This window comes from Bos indicus, chromosome 15 (genome assembly GCF_029378745.1).
Source record: "Bos indicus isolate NIAB-ARS_2022 breed Sahiwal x Tharparkar chromosome 15, NIAB-ARS_B.indTharparkar_mat_pri_1.0, whole genome shotgun sequence".
NCBI classification, from domain to species: Eukaryota; Metazoa; Chordata; class Mammalia; order Artiodactyla; family Bovidae; genus Bos; species Bos indicus.
Genome location: NC_091774.1, coordinates 1218575 through 1240714, shown reverse-complemented (window position 1 = coordinate 1240714; position 22140 = coordinate 1218575). Strand labels below are relative to the sequence as shown.

Here is a 22140-nt window from a genome sequence, read left to right as displayed (position 1 = left end):
CAAGGAAATACAACATTTTTTCCTATCTGAAAAATAAAAAAAAAAAAAAGAAAATCTCATAAGTGTTCAGATTTCAGTAGTTCAGTTCAGTCGCTCAGTTGTGTCTACAGACATATAACTTATTATGTTAATAACTTCAAGGTTCATTTAAGAAAAAGTGATTTTTTTCAAGTAATGTAACTATGCATACCATGAAATATATGGAGAATAAGAATAATGTTATTGAATTTATTCTACTGGGGCTCACAGAGAATCAAAAAAGAAAAAAAAAAAACAGAAAATCATATTTATTGGGTTTTTAGTCATCTACATTGTGTCTGTGGTAGGAAATGTGCTCATTGTGGTCATCATCACTGCCAGCCCATTATTGGAGTCCCCTATGCACTATTTCCTGGCCTATCTCTCCTTTATTGATGCTTGCCACTCCTGTCTTTTCATACTATTCATGGGGTTCTCAAGGCAAGAGTACTGAAGTGGTTTGCCATTCCCTTCTCCAGTGGACCACATTCTGTCAGACCTCTCCAACATAACCCATCCGTCTTGGGTGGTCCCACCTGGCATGGCTTACTTTCATTGAGTTAAGGCTGTGATCTGTGTGATCAGATTGGCTAGCTGTCTGTGATTGTGTTTTCGGTCTGTCTGCCCTCTGACGCTCTCTCTCAGTGCCTACCATCTTACTTGGGTTTCTCTTACCTTGGACGTGGGGTATCTCTTCACAGCTGCTCCAGTGAAGCGCAGCCACTGCTCCTTGCCTTGGACGTGGGATATATCCTCTCCACCACCACCCCTGAACTTGATTCAATTATATATGTATATTTATGCTGTGCTGTGCGTAGTTGCTCAGTCATGTTTTTTATAGATCTTGAGAGCCCGGAATCTGGATAGGGGATATGTTGTTCCATTCATTTTTAGCTGGCTGGAAATTTGGGGTTGGAATCCTGCAAAGGTTCAGTCTGCGGCTTTGAGAGAACCAGAGATCAAATTGCCAACATCTGCTGGATCATGGAAAAAGGAAGAGAGTTCCCGAAAAACATCTATTTCTGCTTTATTTACTATGCCAAAGCCTTTGACTGTGTGGATCACAATAAACTGTGGAAAATTCTGAAAGAGATCAGAATACCAGACCATCTGACCTGCCTCTTGAGAAACCTGCATGCAAGTGAGGAGGCAACAGTTAGAACTGGACACGGAAAAACAGACTGGTTCCAAATAGGAACAGGAGTACATCAAGGCTGTATATTGTCACCCTGCTTATTTAACTTATATGCAGAGTACATCATGAGAAACACTGGGCTGGAGGAAGCACAAGTTGGATTCAAGATTGCTGGGAGAAATATCAATAACCTCACATACGCAGATGACACCACCTTTATGGCAGAAAGTGAAGAGCTTCTTGATGAAAGTGAAAGAGGAGAGTGAAAAATTTGGCTTAAAGCTCAACATTCAGAAAACGAAGATCATGGCATCTGGTCCCATCACTTCATGGGAAATAGATGGGCAAACAGTGGAAACAGTGTCAGACTTTATTTTTGGGGGCTCCAAAATCACTGCAGATGGTGACTGCAGCCATGAAATTAGAAGACGCTTACTCCTTGGAAGGAAAGTTATGACCAACCTAGATAGCATATTGAAAAGCAGAGATATTACTTTGCCAACAAAGGTCCATCTAGTCAAGGCTATGGTTTTTCCAGTGGTCATGTATGGTTGTGAGAGCTAGACTGTGAAGAAAGCTCAGCACTGAAGAATTGATGCTTTTGAACTGTAGTGTTGGAGAAGAGTCTTGAGAGTCCCTTGGACTGCAAGGAGATTCAACCAGTCCATTCTAAAGGAGATCAGTCCTGGGTGTTCACTGGAAGAACTGATGCTAAAGGTGAAACTCCAATACTTTGGCCACCTTGTGCGAAGAGTTGACTCATTGGAAAAGACCCTGATGCTGGGAGGGATTGCGGGAAGGATAAAAAGGGGACGACAGAGGATGAGATGGCTGGATGGCATCACCGACTCGATGGACATGAGTTTGAGTAGGCTCTGTGAGTTGGTGATGGACAGGGAGGCCTGGCGTGCTGCAGTTCATGGGGTGGCAAAGAGTCAGACATGACCGAGCGACTGAACTGAACTGTGCTGAAATGATTCCTCTGTCAATACCCCTAAACTGATAGTAGATTTACTCCATGAAAAGAAGACCATTCTTTTTAATGAGTGCATGACCCAAATCTTTGGGGAACATTTCTTTGGATATGCTGGAGTCATCCTATTTACTGTGATGACCTATGACCACTATATAGCCATCTGCAAGCCCTTGCACTATACAAGCATCATGACTCGTCGAGTATGTCACCTGTTTTCGGGAGTGTCATGGGTAGCAGGCTTTCTTCATGTATTCATACAGATCATCTACATCCTCAGATTACCTTTTTGTGGCCCTAATATCATAGATCACCTTATGTGTGGCTTGAATCCTTTGCTCAATCTTGCCTGTATTAATACTCCAGGGCTCTTTGTTGCTGTCAACAGTGGTTTCCTCTGTCTGTTAAATTTCCTTCTCTTGATTGGCTCCTATGTGGTCATTCTGCACTCCTTAAGGTCCCAGAGCTTGGAGGCAAGGCAAAAAGCTCTCTGCATCTGTGTCTCCCATACAACAGTTGTGGTCCTATTTTTTGTGCCCTGCATATTTGTATACTTGAGACCAGCAACTACTTTACCTATTGATAAAGCAGTGTCTGTATTCTACACTATGATAACTCCCATGTTAAATCTTTTAATCTATACTTTGAGAAATACTCAGATGAAAAATACTATTAGGAAACTGTATAGTAGGAAAGCTATTTCAGATGAATCATAAAATATGATTGGAACCTAACATGTATTCTGCCAGGAGCCAGCGTGAGGAATTCCGCCTGTGGCAAAAGTCATGAGGAAGGAGGCATACACAAAGGCAGGATCAAGCCTCAGGAGTCCCCCTGGAAATTCTCGAGCATCTACCCCCAAAACCAGAGTCTGCCTACTTTACTGTTTTGTTCTCTCACCTACACCTCTGACTTTATGGGGGGCTGTCCCCCACCACCATCTCCCCTCTGAAAAAGAGTTAACTGACAGCTCCAGTTAATAAAGTTCCTGGGCGTGACAAGAGTGTTTTAGTTCACAAACCCCTCAGATGGCTCTCTAACTTGCCTGACAGGTTTACTCGGATTCCTACAGCTACGCATATGATTGTTTACAGTCTCCGAACCGTGAGAGGCATGGGAAGCTTAAGATATTCAAATAGTATAGAGCCTCTCAGAGAGTTAGAAATTGTCAGAATAGAACTAGTAGAAGATTTCATTGTTGAGCCAATGCTTGCTGCCAAGTTTCCACATCCCTTGTATTGTATCCTTGGAAGTGTATTAATTAATATAGTTGGTATGTAGAAAAAATAAGTAGTGGCCTTGGTGTTAACAACTTTAGACCTTTAAGGTAATAAATTCTTTCCTTTGTTGTAAACCCACTGCACCTTTGCCCTATAGGAATGCAACTTTATCTAACACCTTTGGAGGGTGGCACCAAACTTTAAATAATTACTCTTAGAGAAAATAAGTCTTATGGTTGACAAACCTTTGTCAGAGTCATAAAATGTTAACAGGCCTTCTGGCCAGAAGATGATGTAAATCACCTAAACCATTTGTATACGATAAGTTTGCAGAAAAGAAACCCTGGTTTTGATAAGGATCAAAGACTGCTGACTTTGCATGATTTCACACCCCCTATTATCCTCTATGTGCAACTTAGGGTATAAAAGCCCCTGTTGAAAATAAAGCTATTGGCCTTGCTCACCGAAGCTTGGTCTCCCCATGTCGTTCTTTCTCTCACCTTCTGGCTGAATTCCCATCTGGAGCGTGGAGGCTCGTCAAGCCTATTAATTTTGCCTGGGCTTCTAAGATCTGACCGGGGAGGCCTTAGCATCTCCTCTCCGTCAGGAGAAGAGAAGGACACCTGTGGCCTACGTAGGTGGTGCAAATTCCTTGTCTTGGAGTTTTATTGGTTTTCCACGTAAACCAAGTTATTCAGCCTCTTTTCTCCACTGAATTTTCTCACTGAGCTATCGCTATTTAACCACTCTTTATATCTAATTAATACTTAATTAAGCTATAGCTATTCTAATCACCGACACCGTCATCCTGAGGGAATCCCTGAATCCAACCGGGGCAGGACCCTGGCAGTATTCAGTGGCAGCAAGGGTCAAAAATGCATTGTCAATAATCTTAGCAATGAATACTTATGATATAAAGAAAACAGCTAAGCATTATAATCATAAATTCTGCAGTGATAGAAGAAATGATGGTAAGAAATAAGAAGTATTTAGGCAAGGGTAAACATTTGAAATATTCTTCCATATTGGGGCTTCAGTCAGTTCAGTTCAGTCACTCAGTCGTGTCCGACTCTTTGCGACCCCATGAATCGCAGCACGCCAGGCCTCCCTGTCCATCACCAACTCCCGGAGTTCACTCAGACTCATGTCCATCGAGTCAGTGATGCTATCCAGCCATCTCATCCTCTGTCATCTCCTTCTCCTCCTGCCCCCAATCCCTCCCAGCATCACAGTCTTTTCCAACTAATTCAACAATGTATATAGATTCACAAGCATTCTTTCTAATAAAAAATTAAAGAAATACAAAACGTATTGGTATTGAGAGTAATTTCCATAACAATCCAAAGAGGTAGAAACTACTATTATCTCCGTTTTATAAGTAAGGAAGCAAATTAAAAAAAACAAAAACAAAAACAAAAAAAACAACAAAGTTCCAAACCAGAAATACTTAAGTGTATATATACACCCATATATGTATATATGGGCTTCCCTGGTAGCTCAGGGGTAAAGAATCTGCCCACAATGCTGAAGACCTAAGTTTGAATCCTGAGTTGGAAAGATAACCTGGAGAAAGGAATAGGCTAACCACTCCAGTATTCTGGCCTGGAGAATTCCTTGGACTGTATAGTCCATGGAATCACAAAGACATTAATAAATAAAGTATAATATAGTATATATGCTATATATACACACACTTATATATATACATGCGTGTGTTAGTCAGTTGTGTCCCACTCTTTCTGACCCCATGGATTGTAGACTGCCAGGATTCCCTGTCCATGGTGTTCTCCAGACAAGAATATTGAAGTGGGTAGTTATTTCCACCTCCAGGGGATTGGCCAGGGTCTTCCACATTGCACACAGATTCTTTACCATCTGAGCCACCAGGGAAGCCCTGTATGTTATATTATATATTAGCTATATATTATTACATATACCATACATGAACAATTATATATTAGCTCATTATATATGAATAAGTTACATTACTTTTCTTACTCACTTTTATATATCACAGTTGATGATATTATCTTGACTGTAACATGAGATTTGAAATTACTTTAACAATAAAAAAGCAAAGGGCCATTTAACCTCTATGGGGTCAGTCAGTTCAGTTGCTCAGTCGTATCTGACTCTTTGTGACTCCATGGAATGTAGCATGCCAGGCTTCCCTGTCCATCACCAACTTCTGGAGTTGCTCAAAAACATGTCCGTCAAGTCTATGATGACATCCAACCATCTCATCCATGGTCGTCCCCTTCTCCTCCTGTCTTCAATCTTTCCCAGCATCAGGATCTTTTCAAATGAGTCAGTTCTTTGCATCCAGTGGCCAAAGTATTGGAGTTTCATCTTCAGCATCAGTCCTTCCAGTGAATATTCAGGATTGATTTCCTTGATGATTGACTGGTTTGATCTCCTTGCAGTCCAAGGGACTCTCAAGAGTCTTCTCCAACACCATATTTCAAAAGCATCATTCTTCAGTGCTCAGCTTTCTTTATAGTCCAACTCTCATATCCATACATGACTACTGGAAAAACCATAGCTTTGATTAGATGGACGTTTTTTTGGAAAAGTACCATCTCTGCTTTTTAATATGCTCTGTAGGTTGGTCATAGCTTTTCTTCAAAAAAGCAATTATCTTCATTACCTCCATCATAGTATGTCTCAGATGAAACAACAGGGAGGAAACACAGTCCTGCCAATCAGAAGAAAATTGGATTGAAGATTTAATGAGCATGGCCCCACCCATCAGAGCAATACCCGGTATCCCCCACAGTCAGTCTCTCCCACCAAGAAGCTTTTATAAACCTCTTATCCTTATCCATCAGAGGGCAGACAGAATGAAAACCACAGTCACAGAAAACTAATCAAACTGAACACATGGACCACAGCCTTGTCTAACTCATGAAACTATGAATCATGCCGTGTAGGGCCATCCAAGATGGACAGGTCATGGTGGAGAGTTCTGACAAAACGTGGTCCACTGGGGAAGGGAATGGCAAACCACTTCAGAATCCTTGCCTTGAGAACCCCATGAACAGTATAAGAAGGCAAAAATATAGAACACTGAAAAATGAACTCCCCAGATTGGTAGATGTCCAATATGCTACTGAAGAGTGGAGAAATAACTTCAGAAAGAATGAAGAGACAGAACCAAAGCAAAAACACTGCCCAGTTGTGGGTGTTACTGGTGATGGAAGTAAAGTCCATGCTGTAAAGGACAATATTGCATAGGGACCTGGAATAGGTCGATGAATCAAGGTAAATTAGAAGTGGTCAAACAGGAGATGGCAAGAGTGAGCATCAACATTTTAGGAATCAGTGAACTAAAATGGACTGGAACAGGCGAATTTAAATCAAATGACCATTATATCCACTATACATAGTAAGGGGTTTGATTTAGTTAATACCTGAATGGTCTCGTGGTTTTCCCTATTTTTTTTTTCAATTTAAGTCTGAATTTGGCAATGAGGAGTTCATGATCTGGGCCACAGTCAGCTCCCGGTCCTGTTTTACTGACTGTATAGAGCTTCTCTATCTTTGGCTGCAAAGAATATAATCAATCTGATTTTACTATTGACCATCTGGTGATGGACATGTGTAGAGTCTTCTGTTCTGTTGTTGGAAGAAGGTGCTTGCTATGACCACTGTGCTTTTTTGGCAAAACTTTATTTATTTATTTATTTTGCAAAACTTTATTAGCCTTTGCTCTCCTTCATTCTGTACTCCAAGGCCAAATTTGCCTGTTACTCCAGGTATCTCTTGACTTCCTGCTTTCACATTCCAGTCCCCTATGATGAAAAGGACATCTTTTTAGGAATGTTAGTTCTAGAAGGGCTTGTAGGTCTTCATAGAAATGTTCAACTTCAGTTTCTTCAGCATAGACTTGGATTACTGTGATATTGAATGGTTTGCCTTGGAAATAAACAGAGATCATGCTGACACTTTTGAGACTGCACCCAATTACTGCCTTTTGGACTCTTGTTGACTATCAGGGATACACCACTTCTTTTAAGGGATTCTTGCCCACAGTAGTGGATATAATGAGCATCTGAATTAAATTCACCTATTCCAGTCCATTTTATTTCACTGATTCCTAAAATATTGATGTTCACTCAACATCTCCGGTTTGACTGCTTATAATTTACCTGGATTCATTGACCTATCATTCCAGGTTCTTAGGCAGTATTGTTCTTTACAGCATTGGACTTTACTTCCATCACCAGTCACATCCACATGGCACTTTTTTTGCTTTGCTTCCGTCTCTTCATTGATTCTGAAGTTATTTCTCCACTCTTCAGTAGCATATTGGGCATCTTTCCCATGGCCTCAAGCTGTGGCCTATGTTCTCATCCCATAACGTTCTTTGTAATGATTCTTAAACAGATGTCAATGGTTACTTTATAGATTTTTTTCTGGGCACAACTGCAGAAGGCTCTGTGCTTTGTCATGCTTCTCTAAAGAACAATAAGCACCTTAGGAGCTACCCCGCATCTGAGGTCAGGGGCAGTGACGAGAGGACTTACCCCGCTTCCGAGGCCAGGGGTGGCGGCCGGGAGGACCAAACCCACGCCCAAGGAGCCGTGGCTGCGCGGGCGCTGGAGGGCCTAGAGGAGCTATCCGATGTTGAAGGTCAGGAAGGGTGATGGTGAGGAGATATCCCTCGTCAAAGGTAAGGACCAGTGGCTGCACTTTGCTGGAGCAGCCGTGAAGAGATACCCCACACCCAAGGTAAGAGAAACCCAAGTAAGACAGCAGGTGTTGCAAAGGGCATCAAAGGGCAGACACACTGAAACCATACTCACAGAAAACTAGTCATTCTAATCACACTAGGACCACAGCCTTGTCTAACTCTGTGAAATTAAGCCATGTCCGTGGGGCAACACAATATGGGCGGGTCATGGTGGAGAGGTCTGACAGAATGTGGTCCACTGGAGAAGAGAATGGCAAACCACTTCAGTATTCTTGCCTTGAGAACCCCATGAACAGTATGAAAAGGCAAAATGATAGGATACTGAAAGAGGAACTCCCCAGGTCAGTAGGTGCTCAGTATGCTACTGGAGATCAGTGGAGAAATAACTCCAGAAAGAATGAAAGGAAGGGGTGAAAGCAAAAACAATACCCAGTTGTGGGTGTGACTGGTGATAGAAGCAAGGTCTGATGCTGTAAAGAGCAATATTGCATAGGAATCTGGAATGTCAGGTCCATGAATCAAGGCAAATTGGAAGTGGTCAAACAGGAGACGGCAAGAGTGAATTTCGACAGTCTAGGAATCAGCGAAATAAAATGGACTGGAAAGGGTGAATTTAACTCAGATGACCATTATATCTACTACAATTGGCAGGAACCCCTTAGAAGAAATGGAGTAGCCATCATGGTCAACAAAAGAGTCCAAAATGCAGTACTTGGATGCTATCTCAAAAACGACAGAATGATCTCTGTTCTTTTTCAAGGCAAACCATTCAATATCACAGTAATTCAAGTCTATGCCCCAAGCAGCAATGCTGAAGAAGCTGAAGTTGAATGGTTCTGTGAAGACCTAAAGACCTGTAAGAACTAACCCCAAAAAAGATGTCCTTTTCATTATAGGGGACTGGAATGCAAAAGTAGGAAGTCAAGAAAACACCTGAATTAACAGGCAAATTTGGCCTTGGAATACTCAATGAAGCAGGGCAAAGACTAATAGAGTTTTGCCAAGAAAATGCACTGGTCATAACAAACACCCTCTTCCAACAACACAAGAGAAGACTCTACACATGGACATCATCAGATGGTCAACACCAAAATCAGATTGATTATATTCTTTGCAGTCAAAACTGGAGAAGCTCTATACAGTCAACAAAAACAAGACCAGGAGCTGACTGTGGCTCAGATCATGAACTCCTTATTGCCAAATTCAGACTTAAATTGAAGAAAGTAGGGAAAACCACTAGACCATTCAGGTATGACCTAAATCAAATCCCTTATGATTATACAGTGGAAATGAGAAATAGATTTAAGGGCCTAGATCTGATACATAGAGTGTATCATGAACTATGGAATGAGGTTCGTGACATTGTACAGGAGGCAGGGATCAAGACCATCCCCATGGAAAAGAAATGCAAAAAAGCAAAATAGCTTTCTGGGGAGGCCTTACATACAGCTGTGTAAAGAAGAGAAGCCAAAAGCAAAGGAGAAAAGGAAAGATATAAGCATCTGAATGCAGAGTTCCAAAGAATAGCAAGGAGAAATAAGAAAGACTTCCTCAGCAATCAATGCAAAGAAATAGAGGAAAACAACAGAATGGGAAAGACTAGAGATCTCTTCAAGAAAATTAGAGATACCAAGGGAATATTTCACACAAAGATGGGCTCAGTAAAGGACAGAAATGGTATGGACATAACAGAAGCAGAAGATATTAAGAAAAGGTGGCAAGAATACACAGAAGAACTGTACAAAAAAGACCTTCACGATCCAGATAATCACGATGGTGTGATCTCTGACCTAGAGCCAGATATCCTGTAATGTGAAGTCAAGTGGGCCTTAGAAAGATCACTACAAACAAAGCAAGTGGAGGTGATTTGAGCTATTTCAAATCCTGAAAGATGATGCTGTGAAAGTGCTGCACTCAATATGCCAGCAAATTTGGAAAACTCAGCAGTGGCCACAGGACTGGAAAAGGTCAGTTTTCATTCCAATCCCAAAAAAGGCAATGCCAAAGAATGCCCAAAGTACTGCACAATTGCACTCATCTCACATGCTAGTAAAATAATGCTCAAAATTCTCCAAGCCAGGCTTCAGCAATATGTGAACCGTGAACTTCCTGATGTTCAAGCTGGTTTTACAAAAGGCAGAGGAACCAGAGATCAAATTGCCAACTTCCGCTGGATCATGGAAAAAGCAAGAGAGTTCCAGAAAAACATCTATTTCTGCTTTATTGACTATGTCAAAGCCTTTGACTGTGTGGATCACAATAAACTGTGGAAAATTCTGAAAGAGATGGGAATACCAGACCACCTGATCTGCCTCTTGAGAAATCTGTATGCAGGTCAGAAAGCAACAGTTAGAACTGGACATGGAACAACAGACTGGTTCCAAATAGGAAAAGGAGTACGTCAAGGCTGTCTGTTGTCACCCTGCTTATTTAACTTCTATGCAGAGTACATCATGAGAAACGCTGGGCTGGAGGAAGCACAAGCTGGAATCAAGATTACTGGGAGAAATATCAATAACCTCAGATATGCAGATGACACCACACTTATGGCAGAAAGTGGAGAGGAGCTAAAAAGCCTCTTCATGAAAGTGAAAGAGAAGAGTGAAAAAGTTGGCTTAAAGCTCAACATTCAGAAAACGAAGATCATGGCATCCAATCCCATCACTTCATGGGAAGTAGATGGGGAAAGAGTGGAAACAGTGTCAGACTTTATCTTTTTGGGCTCCAAAATCACTGTAGATGGTCACTGCAGCCATGAAATTAAAAGACGCTTACTCCTTGGAAGGAATGTTATGACCAACCTAGATAGCATATTCAAAAGCAGAGACATTACTTTGCCAACCAAGATCTGTCTAGTCAAGGCTATGGTTTTTCCTGTGGTCATGTATGAATGTGAGAGTTGGACTGTGAAGAAGACTGAGCACCGAAGAATTGATGCTTTTGAACTGTGGTGTTGGAGAAGACTCTTGAGAGTCCCTTGGACTTCAAGGAGATCCAACCAGTCCATTCTGAAGGAGATCAGCCCTGGGATTTCTTTGGAAGGAATGATGCTAAAGCTGAAACTCCAGTACTTTGGCCACCTCATGCGAAGAGTTGACTCATTGGAAAAGACTCTGATGCTGGGAGGGATTGGGGGCAGGAGGAGAAGGGGACGGCAGAGGATGAGATGGCTGGATGGCATCAGTGACTCGAAGGATGTGAATCTGAGTGAACTCCGGGATTTGATGATGGACAGGGAGGCCTGGCATGCTGCAATTCATTGAGTCACAAAGAGTTGGATACGACTGAGCAACTGAACTGAACTGAACTTAATATTCTTTTCAGTCAACTCAGCCAAGGAGAGTAAAAAAAGAAGTCAGAATCACAAGGCCCAGCTCCTTCATTCTGGGTCTGTGCCTGAGGGACAAAGAGAGGGAGTTGGAGTTGTGCCTCCATTTTGTCAGTAATGCCTAACTCGGCTCCTGACATCTCCCCCCTCTTTTTTTTTTTTTTTTTTTTTTTTACAGCATAAATATTAAACTCTGTAAAGCAGAAACATTCTGGTTGAGTATTTTGAAAAGGCTCAGGATTATTACACAAATCTGAATGAATAGGCATAAGCACATGGCCACATTAATCATTATTGTAAAAAAGGATCTATGGGAAAGATACCCCTCTAGATTTTTAAAATGGGTATTAGAAAGCCACTGAGAGGAAAAGTCAGACTTGGCCTGCTTTAAATTTTGAATATCTCGATGTAACTTAGAAATATCAATACTAAAATCTGAATGATTTTAGACGCCTAAATATGATTTTTAATGTGTTTTCAAGAATGTATGGAATCATTTACTTGTAGAGGGGTAACACACATCTATTTAAATTTAGCATGACACCTTAAAGACAACTTAATTTTTAAATTTTTAATTTTTGTTCCATAAGTAGAACTGTTTTTTCTAAAGCATTGAACTTATTTTTTGTTTTTTCATCTATAATTTTTTGTGTAGTAAGGGCTACGGAGACATTTTTGGACAGCTGATTGACAAATGAGGCAGTATGCACTTTTTTTGACAGGGCAACAGTAGAAACCGTAACTGAAGCAGTTATGGCAATCAAGGCAGTTATTCCCACAACCAGAGCGGCAATGAATCTCTTAGGTTGAGAAATTAAGCCATTAAATTCATATAAAACTTTTAATATATAATCATCAAACCATTGTCTCTCTAATTTTACAGGAACCATCAAATATGGTGGTTGTTTTACAATCATTACAGCCTTATAATTACTTTAGTCATTTTTATCAACACAATTTGATATAAAATAATTTACACATTTGACATTATAAACAGTTTTTCTTTTAAAAACTCCCAACTCATTTCAATTTTTGGCCAACAAAAAGGCATAGGGAGAATGTATGCAGGCCCGTACAATATATCTTTGTTTATTTAAAGGTCTATATAAGATCACAGGTGTCATAGCAGCCAATGTTCTCCATAATTCAGGTTGTATGGGACTTGTTTTATCGACACTCACTAAAGGAGGAACCCATCTATTAACATGTCACCTAGTAATTGTTAAAGGATAAAAGATGAATGAATCATTTCATATGGATCTATAAGGTTTTTTAAAAATTAAATTTAATCATTGATCTTAAAGTTAGAGGCACCCCCATTTAATCAGAAAATGTCTGGTGGCAACAATGGGAATAAATAACTTTAGGGTATACATGTATATTTTTTTTAACGAGGAAAGCCAGAAATTTTGTTTGTTTTTTTAGGCCTGTAGTCTTTGTTCATCAGAATCCAGAGGGGGGAGTGTACAGCTCGGAAAGTCTTTTAAATGAAGGGCTGTCTGTTTTATGGCATCATATAGTCTTTCTTGTGCCCCCAGCATCAACAGCTGTAAGGACCAAAAATCTTTCTTGTCATTGTTTTTCAGAGAATCAGTAAGCATGCCTTTCAAGGACGTGTTAACACATCCATTTAAAGCTGATCCTTGCAAAGAGGAAGGCGTGGCAAAGCAAATAGGTGGATAAATGGACACGCCTGAAAAATTGAAGGGCGTGCTGACCACTGTTTTAACATTATTAGGATAGATGGAAGCCCCGCCCAAAAGATGAACATCATTAACAAAAACACAAATTGGCTCATTTATCTAATCAACAGGCTGAAAAGAAGGTGGATTAGGTAAATAGGCCCAATGAACTTTTTGGGTTGGAGGACCTTGGGTGACAAGCCAACACAGCAAGCATAGCCACAAACATTATCATAGGAGTGGCCTCATGTCTCTCCTTCTCTATTAATTTTTTAGCCTGTTGAGCAAGACGTTTTAGCTGGCCCCAAATTGGCACCGTGTTGGAAGTAGTTGTTTGAGTACGGTGACGGCAATGAGATGGAGCAGAATATGGTTGGACTTGATCAGCATGTCTCTCTTGAAGTGCCAGGTGTCTGAAGTGATGTACTAGTGGTGAAGCCTCAGGTGAAGGGTCACTTGTCCTTTGGCTTTTTTTTTTTTTTTGGCTTTCTCAGGTCTGGACTCAACAAGCTTTTGATCTCCCCATCTTTTTTTGGTCTCGGACTCCAGGGATCTTGGTGACCTAAGGGGTCTTTGTGATCTTGGAGATTTTATGGGACTGGACATGTTGAATCAGTCTGTCAGGAATCTGGACAAGAGAAGTGGAATCCTGTGGAAACACACAAGCATACCCTCCTCCGCAAGTTAACAGCACATCTGGCCCTTTTCACTCTCCAGTAAGGAGGTCTTTTCACTTGACCAAGGGCCAAGTCATAGCCCCTTTAGGAATCCAGTGTCTCATCAATGTAGTCTGTCTCTGTGTGTCTATGTTTAAATGATTAATTATAAATAAAGCATGGTGTAGAATATGATGTGGAGAGGAATACTTAAATCTTTTCTGTCTTAATTTAGCTATTTGATTTTTTAAGTTCTGGTGCCCCCTTTTTATTATGGCTTGGCCTTGGGGATTATAAGGTATTTCTGTTGAATGTACTATAGAAAATTGTTGATAAAATATCTTAAAAGCAGCAGAAGTATAATCTGGGGCATTATCTGTTTTTATCTGTTCAGGGAGTCTTATTTGGGAAAAACATTGAAACAAGTGCTGAATTACATCTCTTGTTATTTCACCTGATCTAAGAAAGGCTATAATAACATAAGAAAAGGTATCCATGGTAACATGTACAAAGGACAGTTTTTTTTTAAGGCCGGGGTATGATTACATCCATTTGCCAGAGAGCATTAGGCCTAAGGCCTTGGGGATTTATCCCCAATGGTAGAGATGGAATAAATGTTGGGCCATTTGGACATAACTTAACTATTTGTCTAGCTATTTCCCTAAGGATATGAAATTTATACCTTAACCCAATTGCATTTTGATGGTGTATTTTGTGAGAATCTTTGGCCTTGTCTATCTTTTTACGTAACTTTAAAGAAATTACTTTAGTTAAAGCATTTTTTTTTTTTTTCATGCAAAGGGCCGGGCAAGCTGGAATGGGCTCTAATATGTCTCAAAAAATATTTTTATCTCTATATTTAATCTGTTTTTGTAAATCAGATAACAAGGAGAAGATGGTAGTTTCATTTTCCGGAATATTTGCAGTCTCAATATGAGGAAACAACCCTACAATATATCAGGAGTCAGTCAAAAGATTGAAGGCATGGTCTCTTAAATGTTGAAAAGCCCAAATAACTGTTTGTAACTCAGCCCTCTGGGCAGATGTCTCTTCAGTTACCTGAATATGGGATTTTAAAATTAATTTTTATTAATAATTAAAATATTATAATCATTAATTATAATTAATAATTAATGACTGCTTTACCATTAGAGGAACCATCTGTGAAAACTAAAATTGTCCCTTTCAAAGGTTGAATAGAAATTTTTTGGGGAAAAAATCACTGGATGTGTTTTCAAAAAATGTAAAAAGGGGGCTTGAGGGAAAATGAAACAAAATTTGACTCCTGAAATCTATCAGGGCAACTTGTCAATCATCACTATTTTGTAAAAGAAATTGTAGTTGATCCTTATTGAATGGAATCACTATATTTGTTACTTTAAAAAAATTTTTTTCACACTTCTTTTTTTTTACCTTTTATAATTAATTGTGTCACCAAGCTGGGATAAGATAAAACTGTTTTTCTTGGGGACGCTGGTAGATGGAGCCATTTTAATGGGCCTTCTTGTCACAAGCATCCCGTAGGTGTATGTTCTGTGGCAAGAATAATTAAATTCCACCCTCTGGTAATATTAATCTTAATTAACTGATCATTTAAAGCCTCTTCCACTTTAACAAGAGTAGACTCTGTCTCACTAGTCAATTTTCCCTTAGAACTGGGATTAGGACTGCCCCTTAAGCAATTAAACAAAAGCTTTAAATCTGCAGTTTTCAGTCTTGAATGTGGTATCCAATCAATATCTCTTAATAATTTTTGGAAATAATTTAAAGTTATTAAATGATTTCTCCACAGCTGCAAAGGGGCATGAATCACAGTATGGGTATTTAATACCCTCCCTAAATAAAAATAAAGGAGGATTTACTTGTATCTTATCTGGAGCTATCTTCAAACCCCAGTTTTCTAAGGCCTCAATCAATTTAGATATGATTTGTTGCAATGAGGCTCTGTCTTTATGAGCAGTCAAAATATCATCCATATAATGCATCAAATATAGATCCTTATACTTTCCTCTAACATTTTGCACAGCTTGGTCTACAAATTTCTGACAAGGTGGGGCTATTTTTTATTCCTTGAGGCAAAATCTTCCATTGATACCTTCTATCAGTTCAGTTCAGTTGCTCAGTCATGTCCGACTCTTTGCGACCCCATGAATCGCAGCACACCAGGCCTCCCTGGCCATCCCCAACTCCCGGAGTTCACTCAGACTCACGTCCATCGAGTCAGTGATGCCACCCAGCCATCTCATCTTCTGTCGTCCCCTTCTCCTCCTGCCCCCAATCCCTCCCAGCATCAGAGTCTTTTCCAATGAGTCAACCCTTCACATGAGGTGGCCAAAGTACTGGAGTTTCAGCTTTAGCATCATTCCTTCCAAGGAAATCCCAGGGCTGATCTCCTTCAGAATGGACTGGTTGGATCTCCTTGCAGTCAAAGGGACTCTCAAGAGTCTTCTCCAACACCACACTTCAAAAGCATCAATTCTTCGGCACTTAGCCTTCTTCACAGTCCAACTCTCACATCCATACATGACTACAGGAAAAACCATAGCCTTGACTAGACGAACCATTGTTGGCAAAGTAATGTCTCTGGTTTTGAATATGCTATCTAGGTTGGTCATAACTTTCCTTCCAAGGAGTAAGCGTCTTTTAATTTCATGGATGCAGTCACCATCTGCAGTGATTTTGGAGCCCAAAAAAATAAAGTCTGACACTGTTTCCACTGTTTGCCCATCTATTTCCCATGAAGTGATGGGACCAGATGCCATGGTCTTCGTTTTCTGAATGTTGATCTTTAAGCCAACTTTTTCACTCTCCTCTTTCACTTTCATCAAGAGGCTCTTCACTTTTTGCCATGAAGGTGGTGTCATCTGCATATGTGAGGTTATTGATATTTCTCCCAGCAATCTTGAATCCAACTTGTGCTTCCTCCAGCCCAGCGTTTCTCATGATGTACTCTGCATAGAAGTTAAATAAGCAGGGTGACAATATACAGCCTTGATGTACTCCTGTTCATCAGGATGTACACCTGTTTCATCATGATGAAACCACTCTGTTTTTCCGTGTCCAGTTCTAACTGTTGCTTCCTGACCTGCATACAGATTTCTCAAAAGGCAGGTCAGGTGGTCTGGTATTCTGATCTCTTTCATAATTTTTCCACTGTTTATTGTGATCTACACAGTCAAAGGCGCTGTTTAATATTAGCTGAAGGGAGACTGAAAGCAAACCATTTACAATCTTGATCAGCCAGGGGGATGGTAAAGAAACAATCTTGTAGGTCTATAACTATCACACTATACTGAAAAGGCACAGCCACAGGGGAAGGGAGGCCCCGCTGGAGGGCCCCCATGTCTTCCATAGTTGTGCTTATAGCTCTTAAATCTTGTAACAATCTCTATTTTTTAAATTTCTTCTTAATAACAAAAATAGGAGTATTCCAGGGGCTATTAGAAGTCTCTATATGGCCGGCTTCCAGTTGTTCCATAACTAAATCCTCAGCTGCCTGTAGCTTTTTAGCTGTTAAGGGCCATTTTTCCACCCATACCAGATCGTCAGATTTTCAGGTAATAGGGTTGGCAGCAAGAGCAACAGCCTCTAGGATAAATTTGAATATCCTAGACCTTTTGTATTTTTGTTAGGAACCACCTCTAACGGAGAAACAATTTTTTGTTGACCTTCACCAAGCCCCTTATCAGTATTATACCTCATGTGTAGCATTTGATTAGTAACCTTTTTATAATATATCTCTCCCCATAAAGTAAAAGGTAGTGAAGGAACCACATATGGACAAAAGTTGCCTTGTGCCCCCTTCTCATCTGACCATGTCAAAATTTGTGAGCTCTTAGCAACTGAGGGCACTGACCTTATTCCTACCAGCTGGCATTGGTCAAGTGTGTTGGCCAGGACGAGGGCCAATTCTTTTCAGCAATGCAAGAGACGTCTGCTCCAGTATCTAACAGCCATGACATTTTAGTTCCTTGAATTAAAAAAGATCTTTTAAAGGCCTTGAAGCTGTAATTTTCTGTACCCAAAAGGCTAGATCACTAGATCCAAATCTTCTGGGGCCCCTAGCTTGAGAAGTCAAGGTCTGTCTGATAATAAGTAAAAGCAAAAGCTGTGTTATTCTTTGACCTTTATTAATTTGCACAGTTTTGGTAGGTGGCAAGATCAAAACTTTAATTTTCCCAGTATAATCAGAATCTACTACACCAGGCACCACTGAAATTCCTTGAAGAGAAAGCAAGCTACGTCCCAGCACAAGTCCTAAAATGCCCTCAAGTAGGGGGCCAGCCACTCCCGTTGGAATCGGAGTAACTGGTACATCAGGGGTTAATATTGTTGTCAAGTTCCCCTGTTGTTCTGCCTTTCTCCCAGCCTGGGTGAGGCCCCCCTGAGGGGGTTTTCTCCAAGGACCACACTCTGTATATTGTGCATTAATTATTATTGTGTTTTAAAAGCTCCTTTGTTTCAGAAAACTCTTTATCTTTCTCAGCCTCAGGCAATGTTCTGGGAGGCTGTATATTGTGTATGTGTCTGCTTCAAAAGCTCTTTTGTTTTAGAAAACTCTATCTTTCTCAGCCTCAGGCAATGTTTTGGGAGGCTTTGGGGACAAAGTGGGGAACTCCTGGGCCCTGGGAGGCGCAAACTGAGGAGGCAGGGATTGCCTTAAATCAGAAAGTGGTGGATAAATTTTTAAAGGTTTGCGTAGAGGGGGAGGAGGCTCGCTAGGACACCCAGCTGCAGCGTCCTGCAAGTCTTCTCCTTCCTTGGGAGGTAGAGCACAGTCGCCCTCCTTTTCTTCGTCAATGGCAGAAAACATGATCTGCGTAGAAGGTGGAGATCCACCATCCACCGCTATAGCTTACCCCATAGGCTCTCTAATACCCTCATGACAGGGGTCCAGGACATTTCTAATCATATTCCACAGAGCAAAAGCATCTACAGGAACCTTTTCTGGCCCATGAAAAGTATAAAACAAACGTAGAAATTTAGACAGTCTTCCTGTGTTTACTTTAATGCCTCTATGGGCTAACATGTGAAGTAATATTTCAATAAATATTTGTCTATTCTTAGATGCAGAGAGACCCATTATCCTAGAGAGTATACTTATTTCTTCTGTACCCTCCTCACCCTGCCTAAACTGCAGAGGGGTGCGGGCCACCCACAGGTACAATCCTAACCGCCCTGGGTTACAATCACAAATTACTTACCCTTCAGTGTTCGGGTACCACTTGCCGGAGTTTAGCTCCAGCAGCTAGGGAATCAACCTGAAGGGATGGGTGGTGTCAGCGAGAAATGAAGTCTTTCAGTTTTCTTGGACTGCATATTTATTTCAAGCTTAAGATTCTCTTTTATACTTTTACAAAAGCATTAGGTCAGAGGTTTGACATTTTCAGTTCCCCCGACCCAGATTTGTTGTCTCCATAAATCACTGTTGCCCCTCAAAAGGAGTTCCTGCCTCAGCGATTCTCTTATCTACTTCTTCTCATGTGTCCTTGTGAATACATTGTAACTCAGACTAATGTCTGGGCTACATACTACATTCCTCAGTTTATTTCTTATCTTTCTAAATCTTGTTTGTCCCTAGTATCCTGAGCTCACTTTCTCTTAAAAAGGCTTCTATTAATATCTCTAAAGTTCCTAATTTCTATAAGCTATATTAAAATATGCTAACATTATAACATTCTTTAAATCTTTAACTTCTATTTCTAATTATTTCTAAGCCCTAAATTCAGCTTTAGGAGTTTATGTTTATAGCAAAGGAGTTTGCCATAAACATTTCTCTCACAAATAGGTTTCAGATAACAATCTTTCTCATGGCTTCAAGCTGTGGCCTATGTGCTCATCCCATAACATTCTTTGTAAAGATCCTTAAACAAATGTCAGTGGTTACTTTATAGATTATTTTCTGGACAAAACTGCAAAAGGCTCTGTGCTTTCTTATGCGTCTCTCAAGAACAACAAACACCTTAATATTCTTTTCAGTCAACTCAGCTGAGGAGAGAAAAAAACAAGTCAGAATCACAAGGCCTAACTCCTTCATCCGGGGTCCTTGCCTGCAAGACAAAGAAAGGGAGTTGGGGCCGTGCCTCCATTTTGTCAATAATGCCTAATGCAGCTCCCAACAGACATCAGAAGGGGACAGAAAGAGTGCCCCCTTGCTAGTTTTATGTCTGTTAGAAAACTATTCCTCAGATAAGAGAGACACCTCAAGGCTGAGAGAGTTTCACCAGACCCCTCGCCCACAGTATGAATATTTGAGATAGGATGGCATGGGGTATGTCATCCCCCAGCCAAAAAACAACTGACATGAATACTGGTCTGTTGAGCCATTATCAGCCCAGGGTTTGCGAAAAGAAAGAAATGGTTAGTCTTAGGCAGAACATGTTTCATCAACAGAGAAGGGGGGAAAAAAATGTCTGCCACTTGCAATTTATTTCCTTTTGCTGCGTGGAGACCTCTGGCCTTCCTACCTGTTAACATTGTCCATCACATAGTCCAAAGACAGATTTTTGTTTTTTCCTCTGTGATTTCCCAAGCTGAATAACTTCATTAGATATTTTCCAAAGAGTTGTTTATAATTTGGAGGAAGATAGGGTATATTCAAAGTTTATTGAAGAGAAGCAAATTTGTCTAGGAAGAGGAAAACATATAAGGGAAATTATGTGTTTAGTCTAACATAGTTTGTGGCTGGCTAACACATACTTTTTAATACTATATATTATAGGTATGGGTGAGATTCTGGAAGGAATTCAATAGAATAAATAAATCTTCCAGATTAAATTTAAATACATAACATTTCAGTTTAAACATTTTTATATAAATTTTTTTTTTTCCCTAGCATCATCATAAGAAAGATCTGGAGAAAAAGATTTTCTCATGGATGGGCCCATGTTAATGTATTTTTCCATGTTAAAAAAAAAAAAAAAAAAAAAAAAAAACTTGGTTGGAAAGAAATGGCATTTCAACATTGAATAATAATTGACTTTGCCAACACAAAAAGACCAAACTGGATGATAAAGTCAGATACTGGGTTGTCTACTATGTCTCTTTTAAAAAATATAATTTCCCTATTTTCTTTTTCTGCTTCTGCAATCTGTTCTAGATTGGGGGGGAGGGGGTACAAATCCTGGAAAATACAGTCTTTAACTGGGAATGCAAATATTATAAATCAAGTCCTACACCAGTTGTCTGGTGACCATATCAAAAAGAGCACTTCAGATCTAAGATGCTTAAGCTAAACTTGAATTGTGAAAACATGAAATTTTGAGCAGTAACCTATGATTGTTTATTTCCAAAAATAAGTTTAGGGATGCTTAGTGCTTTAAGCAATGATTTTCAGAAGTTGGAGAAATAAAAATAGAAATAAAATCGAGATATTACCAATTATAATATACCATTCATTCCTGTCTATCATTATTTGTCAACTAATAATTGTGATAAACAATCTTAAAGTCTACCACACATTATTTAAATGATATATTGTTACCTGTTACTCTTTTCATTGGGTTGTACAGTGAAGAAATAGATAATGTTATACATTTATGAATAATAAATATTAATATATATGTATAAGAAATATATGAAACATAATATATGCACAAATAAGATATTATTTATGGGGTAAAGGAATTGGATGATTTGACATTTATATCATAAACCTCCAAGGACAGACAAATGTATCCCAGGTGCAAAATTTTATTGGATATGAAAAAAATTTATTGAATATGAAAAAAAAAAGAGAAAGTACAAATCAGAGCCACATCTCCAAATAAGAACTCTTAAAATTGACACAACTAATCAGAATCATACCCAGGTAAACATGAGGTTTTATTTGAAGATTGTTGTTGAAAGTATCATGTTCATAAGCTTATTAAGACTCATAATCTATGATATGATCATCACAAATTAAGGAACAAATTGGTAAAGACAATTATTAAGATGCCACAGTTAGAATATCTCTGATGGGGAATGTGTACATTTTCTCAAATATTGCATAGCATTACATGTAACACCATGACTTAATGCCTTTATTTTTTACAGGTAATTCATTTCACACTCATCCCATCTTCATGGTTATGAAACCATGCAGATGAAAAATAATGTGACTGAGTTTATTCTACTTGGGTTGACCCAGGATCCTGTTAGGAAGAAAATAGTGTTTTTAGTCATTTTCTTGGTTTTTTATTTGTGGATGTTAATGAGTAACCTGCTGACTTTTGGTCCTTACAGCTGTTGATGCCAGGGGCACAAGAAAGACTATATGATGCCATAAAACAGACAGCCCTTCATTTAAAAGACTTTCCGAGCTGTACACTCCCCCCTCTGGATTCTGATGAACAAAGACTACAGGCCTAAAAAAAACAAACAAAATTTCTGGCTTTCCCTGTTAAAAAAAAAATACATGTATACCCTAAAGTTATCTATTCCCATTGTTGCCA

The 22140-nt window shown here is 39.7% G+C and overlaps 1 pseudogene; it reads left to right on the top strand.

Annotated features, from left to right (window-relative positions):
* The first annotated feature begins 200 nt into the window (after positions 1 to 200).
* On the top strand, positions 201 to 2842 carry LOC139176146 (olfactory receptor 4C13-like; annotated as a pseudogene).
* Positions 2843 to 22140: the final 19298 nt, after the last annotated feature.